This window comes from Mus caroli, unplaced genomic scaffold, assembly GCF_978045245.1.
Source record: "Mus caroli unplaced genomic scaffold, Mus_caroli_1 scaffold_14, whole genome shotgun sequence".
Taxonomy (NCBI): Eukaryota; Metazoa; Chordata; class Mammalia; order Rodentia; family Muridae; genus Mus; species Mus caroli.
The window spans coordinates 80545001-80561609 of NW_028227269.1; positions in this window are offsets into that span (position 1 = coordinate 80545001).

Here is a 16609-nt window from a genome sequence, read left to right on the forward strand (position 1 = left end):
CATACTTCAGCGCAAAATGAAGCCAGTAGGCAGGAAATGTCACCATCTGTTCCCCGTGTTCCCCCTGGAGTCTTACCAGATGCAGGCACTACTTTTTAAACTGTAGAATAAATTTTTAGAAAAGGAGACAGACTTATAAGGACTCATTTAGAAAAAACTCCCAATACATATCAAGCAAAAAGCAAGTTTGAAAAATTAGTGGCATTCAAGGGTGCGTCTTTGTGTCTGTGTGTAAATGCAGAATAACACCTGCACCTAGTAGACACAGGTATGTGGTCTGCTATTATTTCATGCCATAACTGTGTGGGACGGTCTGAAAGCACACAGCAGACTGTTTATCACAAGACAGGGTCCCACAAGGAAGGACAGGGAGTTGCTGGCAGAAGATGGTGGGTCATGTCAAAGGTGTTTCCCTCTTTGTTAAAACATTTGCAGTGTTTTAATTTGTACAGACATGCATTGATTGTATGATTGAATGGTTTTGGGTTTTGGTGGTGGTGGTGGTGGGATTTGGTTTGGGTTTTGGTTTTAAGGTGGTCTCATGTAGCCCAGACTCACCTCAAAATCACTAACTAGCCAAGGCTGAGTTTGAACTTCTGGTCCTCCTGTTTCTGCTTCCAGAGTCCTAGGATTGCAGTCTCATACCACCACACCAGGTGTATGCTGGGGATTGAACCCAGGGCTTCCTAGATATTAGTGAGCACTGTATTGATTAAGCTACATTCCCCAGCCCTTGTCTTATATTTTAATGGAAAACAAAAAACACTTGGTAATATGTGCAAAGCTCATGACATTCCACTTACTTGGGACAAGTGCATACAACTCAGGATCTTATTTGCCTCTTACCATCCTTGGTAGCCATGTATCCCCTGGACATCTACATAGCCAGCATTGAACCCTTCCTGCATCCCTGGAACTTTGGATGCTTTTCAGACCCCCTGTGTTCCTCTGGGTGCCCTTTATCACCCAGGCCCTGCACAGTGGGACTCAACTGCTACCTCCTCTGCCATCACCCTGTCCTGTCAGAGCTGAGTCACTGGCTGGCTCTTGCTGAGTAAAGACTGGGTACAAGTTGAGAGAATCAGAATGAGGAGGAAGAAGACCTAGAACTCCTTAGATCAAAGAGATATGATGAGGGCAACCTACCCTTTAGTCCCCTGATCCCTTGGATGGAAGATGGGTTAGCAGCACCACTTTCTAAGCTGTGAGGCACTAGGAACCATGGTGTGCAGCATCACGTTCTGTCTTGCAGGATAGACATACAGACATGTTCTGTTTACTGTTCAAAATGCATGGCTCCACAGCCTGTCCTGATCGTGACATGGACTGTCTCTTGATACATCTACTTGAGCACAGTCTTAAGGCAGAATTGGCTGCAGGCATTGGGCCCGCTGCAGTTTCCCTTGGGAAGGTGACTTCAGGATATACCTGTTGGCTTGGAGGAGGAACCTGCTGTCAGCCAGGGTCTTACTAGAACATAGAGTGCCCTAGTACTGTCTTCCTTTCTCCTGCCTTATGGGTTTGTGGAAAACTAGGTTGCATCTGAGAGGCACAGTCTCCCATGGATGCTGTAAGCCCTGATTATCCCAGTCTCAGAGCTCTCAGAGATGTGAAGGGAGGTAGCCATGACTGAAGAGTATGCCACTGCACATTCTATTGGCCCCCATTTACATGACCTCCAACGGGGGCCCTGGTCAAAGCGAGATGTGTCTCCTACTTGGCTCCCCTCCCACCCCCTACCTCCCCATCCCCCTCTCTCCCCCTCCACCCCCCTTCTGGTCCTTTTCTACTGTGCAGTAAACTAGATAAAAAGGTTTCTCGTCTAAGTCACCACATTCTCTCCTTCCCAAGCCCCTGAATTTTATCTCTGTGCTTTGTGTTGCTGTTGTCGCTGGTTTGGTTCGTTCTGTTTTGAGACAGTCTCAGGCTGTTAGAGAGGAAACTGCATCCTCAGCCAAGTCTCTGATTTCTGGCCAGTGATATCCTCCTTCCGTGGATGCCATGTTGCTGACAAGGCTCACTGGAATTCTCCCAGGTGATCTATTCCTGTTCCAGGAACAGCACCGTCCTTGTCTCCTGTGTGTATAAAGCATGTAATATGTCTCATATATAAGTGGGCTCTCCAGTGGGGTTCATAACTGTGGTTGCTTGATTTCTGATTATCTAAGCCGTAAGGATGATGATGGTCCACAGCCATTAATGCTTTCTCCCTCCTCCAAGGGCTGGCCATTCAATATGGTAAAATTGTCCTTGGTAATTGTTGACATTGTCGCAGTAAATATAAGAAGACCTAGAATTGGCCTGCAGCCAATTCTGCCTTAAGACTGTGCTCAAGTAGATGTATCAAGTAAATATGGGGCATACAGTGAGACCAACTTGACATGTTGCGGGGCCCCATGTGTCAGTGCTGCAGTTAAGCGGATCTGCAGCATACCCTGAGTAATGGAGCGGAGCAGGACCATTTTTATGGCAGTCAGAAATGGCTTTGGATGCAATTAGAATGCTCTCAAGAGTAGGGAGAGGTGAAAGGTGAGAGGAAGCCTCTGCTTTGAGCAGCCTAGTGACCTCCCTCCAGTCAAAGAGCCAGATCCCCCGGGAGAGGATGCTGCTGAGACTAAAGACTGGGAAGGGGTGCGGGGTGAGCGGTACTTCAGCATAGCTAAATCAGGGCTTTTTAGGTAAATGACTGGCCCCATCCCCTCACTCCTCCCTGGGTTCAAACCCTTGCCTTGGCCAAGTGATAAAGTGATAACTTTATGTGTCTTTGTGTCTGTGTGTAAATGCAGAATAACACCCGCACCTAGTAGGCACAGGTATGTACCTGCACCTAGTAGGCACAAGGTTTTTGACCTTGACCTTGGCTGTGTGTGTTGAGTTAGCAAATGTCTCAGTGTTGTAAAAATTCCTTCCCTGAGAAGACAAAACAGTCTTCCATCTTTAAGTTCCCCAGACAAAGCAAGGTTCATTCTGGCTTATTTACCGAACAATGAGTGGAGAGTTATAAGCAGGAACTGGGATGACCCCAAAGCATCCATTCAGGAAGACAGGCACTCAGCATGAATGGTGGCCCTCCCATGGCTGCACAGTCAGAGCTTCCTCAGCCTATATACTCCAGCACCTTCCAGACTCCAGGGCCACATGCAATTTAACTGCAGGTAAACGACAGAGAGAACCTCATGTGAGGGTTTGACCCTTTCTCTTTCACTGAGGGAAATCAGCCGTCCACAGGCCTGCTGCTGATTGCAAGCAGGCATCTGATCTCATGAAGGTGGCAGCTGTTTCACTCAGAGGATCAAACTGTACAACACATGAACTGGGGGTAACAGTGTGTCAGAGGCTGGGCTTGCCACTGCTGCATAAGTAACTACATCTGGCAGCTGAGGCTCCAACTGATCACAAAGCAGCGTCACTGCAGCTGCCACCGTGTGAGCCTAACCTGGGAGAGGCATCCCGTTAACCAGAAGACCACAGTGATGAAGGTGACGGCGGCAGCGGCGGACTTGTGTCTTGCTCGTGGCTAGGATGATCTGCTATGTGTTCCCTCAGGGCATCCCTTGGTTTCCCTGGCCTGCCCCATGGTGCCAGTGACCATGAGGACTCTCCCAGCCTCCGAGGCAGGCCCTTTCTCTCTCATGGGGTTGGGAGGTAGATGTTTGTGCGTGTCTGCAGAGCCACTGAACTCCTAAGGGCTTTTTCTTTTTAGAGAACGTCTTATTTGAAAGGCAGTCTTGTCAGGCATGGTGCTATCTTGGCATGTGGGAGGCATGGGTATGACAGTCAAGACTTTTGAGGCCAGCCATTCAGGAAGACAGAGATAGACAGACAGAGAGGGAGAGGGAGGAAAGACCCAAAGTCAACCTGTCAGACCCCAAACCAAGTAACTTCCTGGGATGCTGGGAGTTGTAGTTCTTGTAAAATATACAAACCCACGTGAGAAAATACGGTGGCTGGATGGTTTTGTCCTTAAAACCATGTCCTACACCACATGTCTCGTCGCCAGTCGCTGGGAATTTCATCCAGGTCAGTAATTAAAACTTGCTTCAAATAACAATTAGCGAATCAAGCAATAATAAATTTCCCTAGAAGACCAAGGAGTTGCATGTTTTAGCACAGTATTGAAAAGGACATAAGGTGTGTCCTGTTAGCCTGCTTTGAGGCTTTAGGGTAGGGTTTTTGTTTCATTGTCTGCTTTTGAATACTTGTAAGCTAAAGCCTATAGCCATGGCGGCTAGACTAGGGTACAGCCTCAGAGCCCAGCCTTAGGGAGGATCAGGCAGGAGCTGGGAAAATGCTGCAGTGGAGATGGGGTGCCAGTGAAGAAGGACCAGACTCCCCAGCTGTCTGCGAGTCCTGTTGTGCATCAAAGGCCAGTTCCTGGCTGATCAGATGTTGGCCTGCTCTCTGCCTCTTGATTTGTTTTGGTTTTTGGTACCCACACTTGTCCAAAGACAAGGTCCAGAGCAATATGCCTCTCGACTGAATACCTACACTGCTCCAAACTTCCCTCAGGACCCTTTATGCCACCCACCTCTGGCACAATGCCATTGCCATCTTAGGCAGATGTGCTCTTCTGCCACACTGTAGCACACAGTAGATGCCTGATGGACAGACATGACCAGCTGCTTCTTGGGACGTCATCAGAGCATGCGGAGCAGGCCTCCCTTATATGTGTGTAGTAGGTCCTCCTTACTTATGGCTTCCCTTACCTGCTGCCAACTATGGTCTGGAAGCGCTAAGTGGAAAATTCCAGAAATGAGCAATGTGTGCCTTTTATCTTATGAGCCACTCTGGGCAGCCTGCTGAAGTTTCACATTGTCCTTCCCAGGACATCCCTTTCCCAGTACATTCACACCATGATGTTATCCACCCATGATAGAAACCAATTAATAGCTATCTTGGTTAGCACATCACCCAAGGCAGTATGATAGCATAGACTTGTTTTCTAGTTGCATTTTGTGCAGACCCGTGTTCCTTGTGTTCTATCTAGTCTTCTCGTGACCCTTACTCTACTTAATAAAAGCCTCCAGGCAGGCAAGGTAGCCCACGCCCACAATAGAAGCAAAATATAAAGTCCCTCCCCCCCAAAAGAAAATCGAGCGATGCTCAACAGCGCAGATACCAGCAGCAGGAACAGTGTGACTGTTTGTGGTTGATCTCCTAGGAGCTATTGGTATTTATCCCTTTATCCCTTGACTAATGAATACATTAAAGTTTGTCACTGGTATGCCTGTGTGAGAAAAATGTGTCATACATACATATATATCATATGCATATATATGCATGCATACATACATATATACATACATATACACATGCATACAAACAGATGATTTGGTACTTGGGGCAGCTTTAGGGGGACCAAACCATCTACTGGGGTCTTAGAGCTGGTGGATGTGGATGCTCAGGTGCAGACTGAGCCCGTGGATAGAGGCTCCATATAGCATGGGCTCTCACCAGTGGATAGAGGCTCTGTATGGCATGAGCTCTCACCAGTATTCCTTTGGCCTCCTTTGTCCATCTTCTCCACGCAAACTCCCTCCACACTGACCACCCTTCACCCACCCTTTGGTCGCAGCTTTCTTGCCACCTCCCCAAGGGGACATGCTCTTCCCATGGTCCCACTCTCTGTAGCTCTCCAGGAGCTGTTCTCTGCACCTGGGCCTCTTCTCCACCCCATGTAGGTTGCATGTCACTTATCCTTCATGGAGCCCTGCAGGAGTGTGCTCTGTCCCTGGGCTCGCAGGTGTTGAGAACAAGGAGTTCAGAGGCGGCTGCTTCTGCAGATGGCTGCACACTCTAGCTTGTCTGTTGCTGGCATCGTGCCAGGGTTAGTCCTCCCCAGGGTCTCCTCAAACCCCCTCCTTCACCCACTATAGGTGTCAGGCCTCAGAGGTGCTGAGCAGGAGACATATGGCACCTGTCCTCTCCCAACAGCGGGGAGTCCACTGTGAACAGCTGACCTCAGCCAGAGTGTGACCTTCTCACTTAATCAGCAACTCATGGGCTTCTCTTTGGGAGCAGGGGTGCAGGTGATGGCAGAATTGCTGCTTTTGCAGGACCAGGGCTCTGAATCGAAAGAAGCCAAGAGTCCTGTCTTAGTTACTGTTCTGTTGTTGTGAAGAGACACCATGACCAAGACAAGTTAGAAAAAGAAGCATTTAATTGGAGGCTTGTGTACAGTTTCAGAGGGTGAATCTATGGTCACATGGAATTGGAGCATGGTAGCAGGAAGGTAGGCTCTGGAGCAAGATAGATAGATAGACAGACAGACAGACAGACACACAGATGGACACACAGATAGACAGACTGGGCCTAGGGTGGGCTTTTGAAACCCCAAAGCCCATCACCTCCGGTGACACACATCCTCCAACAAGGTCCTATCTCCTATTCCTTCCTAAACCATCCACAAACTGGGAAACAAACTTACAAATATATGAGCCTATGGGGGCCATTCTCATTCAAACCACCACAAATTCTTCAGCATGACTACCTCTCTCTCTCTCTCTCTCTCTCTCTCTCTCTCTCTCTCTCTCTCTCTCTCTCTCTCTCTCTCTCCCACCTTCTGCTTGGAGATGAGTTGTACTCCCTCAGCTATTGTTCCAGTGCCATACCTGTCTGCCTGCTACCAGACTCCTGCTTCATGATGATAATAGATTTGCCCCTGAAACTATAAGCAACTCCTTCCCCTGGAGGCGCCCGCTCCAGGAGCACCAGTCAAGGTTTTCTAACCAGGGCAGAAAGGTCTAGGTACAACCAGTTGATGGATCAGTGTGAGAACACCACCCCACAGAGTTTATTAGACATTCAGGATTGGGGGTACCCCTCCCCTCCTGGATTATGCTGTGCACTTGAGAGAAGCTCCAGCTATGCACTCAAACGGAGGTAGGATCAACATTTCACCCGTGACCACTCAGGGTTCTGGTTCTTCTGATCCAGTGTCTGATCCTGCAGCACCAGGCAGGCAATGTGCCAGCAGGTCAAGGCAGAATGTTTGAGGGAGGGAGCATCCTCGAAGGTTTGCTGACTGCTTTATGGTCAGAACCCAGAGGTGTTCAAATACAATCTCATTTCTCTGCCCAGAAAAAAAAAATGGGAGGGTGGGGACAGGGGATTCAGCGACTCAGAGCACTTGTTACGTGAGCACAGGAGCCTGAGTTCAGCTCCACAGTGTCCACATAAGAAGGCACGCGTGACTCCTCACACCTCCAACTCCAGCATTGGGGTAGGCAGCTTGCTGGCAACCAGTCTAAGTGAGGGACCTGCACATTCACACAGGCACACACACACACATATACACCACACATGCACACACACACACACACACACACACACACATATACACCACACATGCACACACACACACACACATATACACCACACATGCACACACACAGGCACAGAGGAACAAGTAATATAGGAATGCCTCATTTTTTATTATCACTTTTTAAAAATTATTTTAAATACATTTTATCCTCTCTTACATTGCATCTAAAACACAGTTAGCACTACCTCCGCTCTTCCTAGTCCTTCCCCACAACTCCCCTTTCCCCCAGATTCACTCCTCCATTTGTCTTTCTAGAGAGAGAGAGAGAGAGAGAGAGAGAGAGAGAGAGAGAGAGAGAGAGAGAGCGCAGATCTCTCGGGGATATTAACTGAACATGATATAACAAGTTACAGTAAGACTAGGCACAAACCCTCATACTAAGATTGGATGAGGTGACTCAGTAGGAGAAGAAGGATCCCAAGAGGAGGCAAGAGAGCTAGCGAACCCCCACTCCCACTCTTAGGGGTCTCGAAAGAACACCAAGCTACACAACCATAACATATATGCAGAGGACCCAGCTCAGACCCATGCATGGTCTCTGTGAGCCCCATGAACTCTGCTTAGTTGATTCTGTGGACTGTGTTTTCATGGATCCTTGACCCCTCTGGGTCCATGTGGAGCCCAAGCTCCCATGCTCGCCCCCTCTTCTGTGGGGTTCCCCTGGCTCTGTGTGCTTCATTTTTGTAGCACCTGAGTGGCAGCTGGTGATCCCTTTGCAGGTGGGGGAACCTAAGCAGGAGGAATGCACAGCTGCTGTCTCTCACCCTCCCCACCCCCACCCCACCCCCACCCCCAGTCTTTCATAGCAGAGACACAGAGCTGGGGACAGAGACCCATGCCAGTCCCCATCCCAGGGTGATCCAAAGTCCCAGTGCCCTTGCCATATAAAGATAGTCTTAGTTAGGGTTTTATTGCTATGAACAGATACCATGACCAAGGCAACTCTTATAAGGGCAACATTTAATTGGGTCTGGTTTACAGGTTTGGAGTTTCAGTCCATTATCAAGGGAAGAGCATGGCAGTGTCCAAGAAGGCATGGTGTAAGAGGAGCAGACAGTTCTACATCTTGTTCTGAAGGCACAGGCATCTGGGACAAGGGTCTTAAAGCCCATGTCCACAGTGACACACCTACTCCAACAAGGCCACACTTTCTCCTACAAGATGACACCTCCTAATAGTGCCACTCCCTGGGCTAAGCATATACAACATATGAGTCTATGGGGACCATACCTAGTCATAGCATAATACAAAAAAGGTATGTTTAGAGGAACTCTCAGGGTCCCCATAGTCTATAGTGGTCTCAAGAGTGTTAAAAGTACAAAGTCACTTCTGAGATTCATCAAATCACTTAACTGTAATCCCCAAAGCAAGACATGAAACCTGCTGGGCAAACTCCAAACTCTGCATCTCCATGGCTGATGTCAAAGTGGTTTTCAGATCTCCACTCCTTTTTCATCTTTGTTGACTGCAATAAACTGCTTTCTCCTGGGCTGGTTCTACTCCCTGTTAGAAGATGGCCCATGGTTCTGGCATAATTAACATAATGGGATCTTCAAGTCAACTTCAGCTTCACAACTTCTTGTACCTATATCTAGGATCCACACATGATCTTCTGGGCTCCTCCAAAGGGCTGGCATCACTTCTCCAGCTCTGCCCTCAGTAGCACTCTAGATTCTGGTTGACTCCACTCCATTGCTGATGCTGTTCTTGGTGATCATCCCATGGTACTGGCATCTCCAATATGCTGGGGTCTTCTGCTGCAACTAGGCTTCACCAATAGCCGCTCATAGGCACTTTTCATGGTGCCAAGCCTCAACTTCTATCAATGACTCCTTCAGTCCTGGGCTGTCAATTGTACCTGAGGCTGCACCTTCACCAATGAATGGCCTTTCATGGTCTCTTACAGTGCCAAGCCTCAGCTGTTCTTCATGACCCCTTCATACCTTCAAAACCAGGACCACTTAGGTGACTCTTACACATTACCAGGTACAACGGCAGCATGAGGTACAACTGCAGCTATCTCTGGAAAACAGCTTCTTTGTGGTCTCAGAAAACACTTCCCAGATTTCACCTCAGTGGTGATGCTCTCTAACTAATCACTGCTAATTTCTTAGCTCCAGCTAACCAGCATCAGTTGTCCCAGTAGTCCCTTCTGTTCTTGACTCTAAAGCAGAGTCACATGACTGAAGCTGCCAAGTTCTGCTGCTTGGGAACATGGCCCCCTTGACCTATTACATTACCACCAGATTTCTGTTTTCCAACTCCTTCACTGCTTAAGCTAGTTGTCTGTCCTGGAACTTGTTCTGTAGATTGACCTTGAACTCAGAGATTTCCATGGCTCTGTCTCCTAGGATAAATGTGTGTACCACCACACTTGGACTTAAGCTTTTCTTTACCTAAAACTTAATCTGTCTCAGACTGACCTTGTACTCAGAGATCTGCTTGCCTTTATCTCCTGAGATTAAAGGTGTGAACCACCATGCCTGGACCTAAGGTTTTCATGGCCACTATTCCTCAGGATTCAGATCAAAAACCTGTGTCCTCCAACCTCAAGATCTGGATCACAACTATGCCCTCCAAACTGTTTCTTCTTCAACTGCAAACACAATAAGAAACTTAGCTGGTGGGCTCTTGCCCTGAGATCACCACTTCCTTAATCTCTTTATCTCCTTGAATGTAGGATTCAGCTACATTTCCATTCCTGGTGCCCTTTAATACTTGAACCATTATATTTTTGCTTTCTAAGCTCACTATACTTGTCCAAAATGCTCTTCATGAGACTTAACCAGAGAACAAAGTCTACGCTGGGCGTTTCTGAGACTTCCTTTGTCAGTGCAATTAATCTGAGTCTCTTCACCTTAGCCTCAGGCAGATCCTTCAGAAGGACAAAAAGTAGCCACATTCTTCACCAAAATATCACAAGAACAGTCTCTAGGACACATATTAAATTTCTTCTCCCCTGAAACCTCTAGAGCCAGACTTCCACAGTTCAAATCACCCTCAGCCACAAAGCCTTCCATATCCCTACTAAGATAGTCCAGTAAGCCCCACTTAAAGTGTTCCATCGCCTTCCATATCCAAACCCTGCAAATCCACATTCTTCAAACAAAAGCACGGTCAGGCCTATCACAGCAATACCCGAGTCCCTGGTACCAACTTCTATCTTAGTTAGGGTTTTACTGCTGTGAACAAACACCATGAGCAAGGCTATGCTTATATGCACAGTATTTAATTGGGCACTGGCTTACAGGTTCAGAGGTTCAGTCCCAGATGGGAAAAATTGCACAGAGAGGTCAATAAGAATGCCAAAACAGACCAGCTGAATTCACCACCTGGCATGTCAATGCCATGGCCATGCCATGAAGTCTCCATAGATACTCCAGAGGTCAGGTCTCAGAGAGCTTCCAAGACAGCAGAGCACTGGAGGCTCCTGGCGGATGATATTCCCAGAGGCGCCTCTTTCTGTGTGCCTCATCTCCCATAGCCTTCACAATATCCTTTCTGTCTCTATAATATCCTGTAGCTTTCCTTGAGGCACTGGAGCAAAGGAATGAGAGTCAAGGAGATGGGTTGGGGGACTCAAATGTGTAGGATCAGAGCGTTGCTACTACAACCTTGGGCTTCAGACTGGTGTTGAAAGTTGGGCAAGAACTGAACCTTCAACCTTTGGGATCAGGTGCTCTCTCTTTCTCCGAGTACACAGTGTCAGGACCCAGTTAGCAAATACCAGGCTGGTGCCAGTGTTTTGTAACTGGTCGCTGCTGGCTAGAGCTAGCCTCATACCTTGCAGGGTCTCGGCTCCTGTGTTGGTGGAGCCTGGCTTCTCCTAGATACGTAGGATAATGGAACACAGTTCTACCTATACTTTCTCTGTGTTCTTTTGAATGTTGTTGTTGTTGTTGTGACACTGCTTTTATGTAGCCCAGGCTGACTGCAGCCTCATTATGTTACCAAGGATGACCTTGAACTCCCGATGTTCCAGCCTCTGCTTCCTGAGTGCTGGGGTTACAGACAGGCATCACTGGGCCAGTGAATGAGCTTCTAGGGATTCAAACTCAGGGCCTTGTACATGCTAGACAAGCATTCTGCCCATCAAGCCACAGCCTCAGCCCTTCATTGCCATTTTGAAGTTATTTCTTTCTAAAGCTTTGCTGAGTTAGAATCTGCCTAGCCCAGAACCCACCTGTATTAGTCAGGGTTTTCTAGTGTCACAGAATGTGACTTGCAATCCACTTGCAATAGGCTGACTTAGTTAGGGTTTTACTGCTGTGAACAGACACCATGACCAAGGTAAGTCTTATAAAAACAACATTTAATTGGGGCTGGCTTACAGGTTCAGAGGTTCAGTCCATTATCATCAAGATGGGAGCATGGCAGTATCCAGGCAGGCATGGCGCTGGCAGAGCTGAGAGTTCTACGTCTTCATCCAAAGGCTGCTAGTGGAAGACTGACTTCCAGGCAACTAGGGTGAGGATCTTATACCCACACCCACAGTGACACACCTACTCCAACCAGGTCACACCTATTCCAACAAGGCCACACCTCCAAATGGTGCCACTCTCTGGTCCAAGAATACACAAACCATCACACCACCCTTTGACATGTGCCACTTAGGTTGTGCGACCATGACTCCAGGTCTACCTGACAGCATTTCTGTCACTCTGGGGAAGCCTGTGTCCACTAGCGGTCAGTCAGTCACCCAGCAGCCCCACCGTAACAACCACCAAGCTACCTGCTGTCTGTATAGATTTGCCTCCTCCTCACGTCTCGTTAAAATGACAGCACACAGTCTGAGTGTCCTTGTGTCTGATGCCTCTCACTTGGCAGCAGATATTTGAGGCTCCTCCATGTACTGGCACAAGTCAACATCGTCTCCTTTTTGTTGGTGTATAGTGCTCCATTGTATGGACATACCATATTTGCTTTACCCAACTGCTGCAATGCCTGTGGCAGCAGCTGAGATTCAGTGCGCAGTCTTCCCACTGTACTGACTTCTTGGCATCTGTCTCAGGAACAACAGCTGAAACATCCTTCTTAAAAATCTGGCTCTCGGGCTGGCGAGATGGCTCAGTGGTTAAGAGCGCCGATTGTTCTTCCGAAGGTCCCGAGTTCAAATCCCAGCAACCACATGGTGGCTCACAACCATCCGTAATGAAATCTGACGCCCTCTTCTGGAGTGTCTGAAGACAGCTACAGTGTACTTACATATAATAAATAAATAAATAAATAAATAAATCTTTAAAAAAAAATCTGGCTCTCCCTTAAACCTCCAAGCAGGAACTATTGCAGCCTTATGCCCTTCATATCCATCACCCCAGGGTTAGCAGCTGTCTCAGGCAGCTGCTAATTCTGAACTGCAAGAGTTCTCCCCTTGCCTTCCCAGTTGCTCAATAGATTAATTAATATTAGAAATAAGTAAATCTATAATTATAAAATCTTTATGCTGGTTTCATTCTCTATAATGGGCATGATTTCCTGTTGCTCACTAGTCCTGATTCGGATGTGCAGGCAAACTTTCTGTAACTCCGCCTCCTTGGAACTGGATGGTCCAGAGTCAACAGTACTTTCTCTGTTGGTGAAGGTGGCCACTGGGAGCTGCCAGATCTCTGGCTCCAACTGCTTGGGCAAGCTGCCCTAGAGGACAGCTGGCAGGGAGAGCAGAGGTGACACCCCTCACTCAGAGCATCTTCACAGCCTGGAGGGCTCCCCGTAGAGATTCCTGATACAACCTTGTTCTGCCTTCCCTGGCTTGATTGTGTGAGCATGTCTCTCTCTTTCTAATAAATGCTGCCCCCTTCCTCACATGCTGATTCAGCTGAGTTGGGGTGCTATCTCTCAATGGAAAATAATGCACTGAGAACTGGAGATGGCTTGAATCTTCTCAGTGCCCATCCTCAGCCCATTGGCACTGCACCACTTTCTCTGGTTTGTGTCTGGATGACAGCGTCCCCTCAGGTCCACGACTGGCTGGAATGGCAGCCCCAGGGCATACCTAGACTGTCACCTGACAGATGTGTGTTATCTCTTCCTAGTGCAAAGATGTGGCTGGCATGAGGGGTCCATCTTGGTGGCTACTACAGGAATCAAATTAGAGGCTTCAGACCTGGTCCGTCTCTTGTCTTTCCTCACAGACACTGTGGCACTCAGCTCTGTGGAGGAAGACTGTGCAGCTGAAAGTCCTGCCCAGGAGACTTTCCCCTGGGGGGATCGGGGGCGGGAGGGGGGGAGTGGGAGGTGTGCTGATGGCTCCGTGCAGACAGCAAGCTCAATGCTGATCATGGCTCTGATTGGTAGAATGGATGTCACTACCTCCTCCACCCAGTGACCTGCAGGTTTCACGGATATCTAAATTCTACAGTCCTGACTGTCACATGTGGAAGCCCTTCCTCTTCCATGGTGTAGAAAGGACGTTGAAGCCAGAACCTGGACTGAGTCATCGTTCACTCCGAAACACACAGCCCAGCACATGCTGACTGTGGTACTGAAGACGATGGAGTTGCCCTTTAGTGAAAGGTCACCACCTGCCGTCCACTGGGCTATGCACCTCCTGTGCATTTGAATTTGAGAAGCAGGTAACCTTTTCAATCAATCTTACATTTATATCAGTTTTAGATTTAAAGAGGAATTACAATGACAGTGCAACGTGTTCAAATACACCGCACAATCAACTTCCCCCTTAGGGACATCTCATGCTACTATGTCACTTGTCACAACTGAACATTCAATTGTGACACATCATTATTGAAGGTCCATTCTTTTCCCATATTTCCTCAGCTTGAATGCCGTGTCCTTCTCTGTCTGTCCCAGGATCCCACCCAGCACATCACATGGCTTTTAGGTTCCTCTTGGTTGCAACAGTCTCTTAGACTGATAGTTTTTGATCATGAATTCCTCAGATTTTTGTTTGTTTGTATGGTTTGCTTTGTTTTCAGGATAGGGTATCCCTATGTAGCTCTGACTCCTGTAGACCAGGCTAGCCTTGAGCTCACAGAGATCTGCCTGTCTCTGCCTCCTGAATGCTGCGATTCAAGGCATAAGGAACTCTTCGGTTTTGAGGTGTCCCAGTCAGGATGTTTCTGTAAAATGGTCTTGAGCTGTAATTTCACTGGTGTTCCTCTTGTTGTCAGACTGGTTGTGTCTGAAACGGGAAGACCCCAGAGGCAAAGCATCTTTTCATTGCACCTAGTCAGGAGCACACACTAGGAATATGATCACTCACCGTGTTTACCGACCTGAGCGTGTGCCTGAGAAAGCCGGCTTCAGGACTCCACCCCAGAGCTCTTCCCCTCATTCCTTCTGCACTCCCAAAAGAAATCATCGCATGTGGTGTACCTTTAAGGAACACCGAGTAATGCTTGACCTTCTTGAGGGGAGGTGAATCTATCCATTCATCTACCCATCCATCCATCTTCCTTCCTATCTAGTATATCATCTATCTATTGATCCTGTATCTATTGATCATTGTTTCTGTTACTTTTCTATTGCTATAATAACACACCATGACCAAGGCAACTTATAAAAGAAAGTGGTTTTGTTTTGTTTTTTTTTTTTTTTTGAGGTTCATTTAGGCTGGTATGATTGGTGCTAGGGCAGTAGCTAAAAGCACACATCTTTATCCACAAGCATGAGGCAGAGAGCTAACTGGGAATGGCAAGGGCTTTTGACACAAAACAGTTTCTCCTACTGGGAGGGGGGGGGGCAAGCATTCAAATATATGAGCCTTGAGAGTCATTCTCATTCAAACCACCACAGTCATTATCACCTAACCACTATCTATCTATCTATCTATCTATCTATCTATCTATCTATCTATCTATCTATCATCTATCTATCTATCTACCTACCTACCTATCTACCATCTATCTACCTATCTATCATCTATCTATCTATCACCTAACTACTATCTATTACCTAACTACTATCTATCTACCACCTAACTACTATCTATCTATCTATCTATCTATCTACCTACCTATCTACCATCTATCTACCTATCTATCATCTATCTATCTATCTATCTATCTATCTATCTATCTATCTATCTATCACCTAACTACTATCTATTACCTAACTACTATCTATCTATCTATCTATCTATCTATCTATCTATCTATCTTCCTATCTACTATCTATCTACCTATCATCTATCTATCTACCATCTATCAATGAATCTATGAATGTATGTATGTATGCATGCATACATACATGTATGTATGTATGTATGTATGTATGTATCTATCTATCTATGGTTTAATTTCCTTTTTTTTCCAAATAGTGACTCACTATATACCTCAGGCTAAAGTTGAACTCAAAATCCTCATGCTTTTAGTTTTCTGATGCTAGGACAATAGGCATGCGTCACTATACCCAGCAAATTCTTTGGAATTCTTTGTTTGTTTGTTTGTTTTTTGTTTGTTTTTTGTTTTGTTTTTCAAGACAGGGTTTCTCTGTGTAGCCCTGGCTGTCCTGGAACTCACTTTGTAGACCAGGCTGGCCTCAAACTCAGAAATGTGCCTGCCTCTGCCTCTTGAGTGCTGGGATTAAAGGCGTGTGCCACCACTGCCCGGCTTCTTTGGAATTCTTATGTGAGTTTATTTATTTGCTTGCTTGCTTGCTTAGTGTGTGTGTGTGTGTGTGTGTGTGTGTGTGTGTGTGTATGCACACACCTACTATTAGCAGGCATGTGGAAGTCAGAAGACAATTTATGGACATTGGCCTCTCTTTCCACTGCATGGAACTCTGGAATCAAACGCAGATCCTCAGGTGTGGTAGCAAGAGCCTTTACCTACTGAGCCACCTGCCTGTCCCTAGTTTGGAATTCTTTTTATTTTTTTCTGAAAAAAAATATTGAATATATATGAGTATTTGACTTCATGGATGTATATGTACCATGTGAGCACCTGGGGCTCTTGCAGGTGCTCAGAAGAAGGCATCAGATTCCCTGAAATCGGAATCACAGATGATTGTGAACCATCAGATGGGTCTAGGAGCTGGACCTGTGTTTTCTATAAGAGCAGCCAGTGCTCTTAACTGCCCTTAATTTAAAATTCTTGTGCATGGAAGATTTAACTCTTCTTGCCTACTTATTGACTCCTGTAATTATTTCTTTATATTAATATGAGCTGGTGGATGTGTACTTTGTATTTGGGGTCATAATCTAGCACCCCTTCACTCAGTTACAAATGATTCCAACACTGGCTCCTGGCTCTTCCTCTTTCCCCATCTGTATCCTGCCCCACTTTTATCATGGACCTGGTGTTTTCCTTAAAATGATTTTTTATTTCC